Raw genomic sequence first — 3,424 nt, 5'->3', positions numbered from 1 at the left:
TAGCTTGATCGTCTAGTTCTTTTGTAAAGTCCATGCTAACTCCTGTATCCTGCACTAAACTGTGTTAAAATCGTGAAAAGCTTCCCAGGGCTACAGAGTTAGTTAAACTTGTGACTGTGATGAATCTGCAGGCTATTGCCTTTCTGTGGCTTCCTTCTCAAGTCCATGTTTACAGACCTGTCCCAAAGGTAGATGTCTTACTTACCTCTGCCTTTGAGTTATAATTCTTGTAAGTAAGTAAATGAGAAAATATGAAGATGGATATAAAATGCTGGCACATGTGGAGCAATGACCCCAAATCACTTTACACAGAGAGCATATGGAATGCTCTTCCCTGTCACTGTTTATCGCTCTTGGAAACATCCTTTCTTTGGCCTCCAGGACACCACTGTCCCTCTAGGACATCACTGGCTGCTCCTTCTCAGTGTCCGCTGCAGGCCCCTCTACCTGTCCCTGACTCTTAACATTAAAGTGGCCCAGGACTTAGTCTTCTGACCTCTTCTTTCTCTCTGCACATTCTCCATATGATCTTATCCAGGCCCATCAGTTTATATACTTATGTACATAGCAAAGACTCCCAACTTGAGCATCTCTAGCCCAGACCTCTGTTCTGAAGTCCAGGTTCATATATTCAACAGCTAATTAAAAATCTCTCCTTGGATTTCTCCAATAAATGGCTCAAACTTTGAATGTCTAAACCAGAGCTTTGATTCCCACCCACCCCATTTTAGTTTGGATTCCCCCAAGAGCAGACTGTGAGACAAGGACCCAGAGTAGTAGTTAATTTAGGGAGTGAGGGACATGGGTGAATTGCTTGTAAAGATGGCCTAAACTTTCTTCCCTTCTTATATGTCTGCCCCTCTTGCAAAGTAACTTTGATATCACTCCCCATCAAGAAGTGAGATTTTTATCTTCACCCTTTGAATCTGATCTGGCGCCCTAACCGGTTTGGCTCAGTGGATAGAGTGTCGGCCTGCGGACTCAAGGGTCCCAGGTTCGATTCAAGTCAAGGGCATGTACCTTGGTTGCAGGCACATCCCCAGTAAGGGAGTGTGCAGGAGGCAGCTGCTCGATGTTTCTCTCTCATCGATGTTTCTAGCTCTCTATCCCTCTCACTTCCTCTCTCTAAAAAACCAATAAAATATATTTTAAAATAAAATAAAATGAATCTGATCTGGCATTGTGACTAGCTTTGACCAAAAGAATGCAGCAGAAGTGACACTGTGAGACTTCTGACCCAGGCCTCATGATGCTTTCTGGCTTCCCTGAGATTGTCATGTGAAACAACCTCATCTAGCCTCCTGGAGATTAAGAGGGACAGAGGAGCAGATGAACCATCCCATCTGAAGCCTCTTAAATCAACCAGCTGACAGCGAGCTTCTGCCATCTATCAGCAGAGGTCATCTTAAACCATCCAGATCCAGTCAAGCTGCCCAATGATTATAGCCACTAAGTGACCCCAGGCAAGGCCAGCAGAAGAGTCACACAGATGAATCCAGGCCACATTGCTGACCCACAGAATCATGAGCAAAAATAGTTGTTTTAAGCCACTAAATTTTGGGGCAGTTTGTTATGCAACAAAATCTAACTTATATAGGAGGTTACCCCCAGGAAGTATAGAAATAGGGGAAGTAAAAAAGAGAAAGGAGAAATGTTAATAAAGGACGGTTTAAGGAGCAGGTCAATATTGTGGGCAATTGAAGCTGGATCCTCTCTAAGGAATCTTGTAGAAGGCATCTCAGAATTGTCCCACCCAGGAAGAGAGAAGCTGGGTTATTTATCCAGTAACTCCCTTCCCATTCCTCACTGTTGATGGAGAAATCCCCAAGACAGAGAAACAGAGGGATGAGGGCAGAACTGCCACCAAGATGCAAGTAAGCTCAGAAGTAGGCCAAGGTACAGTGGGACAGGGCATCAATAGCCTCTGCTAACTCCCCACACCCAAATCTCACCCAATTTAGTAAGTGGCAACTCCATCCTCCTGTTATTCAATCTAGAAACTTCATCCTTGGACTCATCAATTTCTTTCACACTCCACACTAAAATCCTTTTATTGTTATGTTAAAAATATATCCAGAATCTGGATATTTCTATCTCCTCCACTACAACTCTAGTCCAAGCCACCATCATCTTTCTCTTGGATTATTGCAAACACCTATGGCACCCTATGTAACAAGAGTGACCATTTAAAACACAAGTCCCTCTTCAGTTCTCAACCCTCCCAGAGCTTCCCATTACATCTATATAATAAAAGCCTAAGCGACTGTTAAGGTGGAATGACAGAACAACTGGTCGCTATGATGCGCACTGACCACCGTGGTTTTCAGGAACATAACTCAATGCAGGAGCTGCCCCCTGGTGGTCAGTGTACTCCCACAAGGGAAAGTTGGAGAGCAGTGGAACTAACAGCACAGCAACATGAAATATTGGTTCAGAGTCTCCTTGCAAGAGAAAAAGCTGAGGCAGAATACAGTTTCTCTCTACTCCCGTGAGAATAAAACAGATTTACAAAATCTCATTATAACTATGGGAGAAAGAGAAGTTCTAAAAATTTCTTGATGAGCAAGGAATAACAAAGAAAATGAATTGCATGATACTCATTGTTAAAGATGTATATATTTGTCCATAATGCCAATGATATACCTGTATTTAGTGGGCTGTTTTATATTAGTGAATATCTTTAATAAAATGTACTTTGGCTTTCTCCTGCCCCCGTTTTGGTTCCTTTGTCTCCAAGTTTCTCATGAAATGTTTCCATTCCTCAGCCACACGTTCTTTTGGCATGGTTTTCAGGAACATAACTTAAGGATGGAAAAAAAATACTGTAACTTTCTCAATCCATTTGAGCATTATTATGGTACCACTAAATAGCATATTTTCATAATAAAATATACAATGCTTTTTATTAATAATGCAAGATTTAACAGAAATATTGTTATTTGTTTCAGAAGGGCTCCAATGTTAATTTCTTGCTTTGCATTTCTTTCCTCATATATAAATGCAGGGGATATTTTTCTTCTTGGAAAAAGTGAGCATTCTTCAAAGAGAAGTAAAAGATTGACTTCAGTGTACATGTTTAACATCACAGGCACATGTAGCTAGTGGAAATTCAGAAATGTCACTTCTTTTTTTTTATATTTTATTGATTTTTTTACAGAGAGGAAGGGAGAGAGATAGAGAGTTAGAAATATCGATGAGAGAGAAACATCGATCAGCTGCCTCCAGCACATCCCCTACTGGGGATGTGTCCGAAACCCAGGTACATGCCCTTGACCGGAATCGAACCTGGGACCTTTCAGTCCGCAGGCCGACGCTCTATCCACTGAGCCAAACCGGTTCCGGCAGAAATGTCACTTCTTTCCAAAGTATGTTTAATGATGGGTTTGGTATATGTCTTGAATTAGGAACTGTGTTTGCTACTATA

This window comes from Myotis lucifugus, unplaced genomic scaffold (genome assembly GCF_000147115.1).
Source record: "Myotis lucifugus unplaced genomic scaffold, Myoluc2.0 scaffold_6, whole genome shotgun sequence".
Lineage (NCBI taxonomy): Eukaryota > Metazoa > Chordata > Mammalia > Chiroptera > Vespertilionidae > Myotis > Myotis lucifugus.
The sequence above is the reverse complement of the archived record's forward strand: the minus strand, read 5'-3'. Positions refer to the sequence as shown.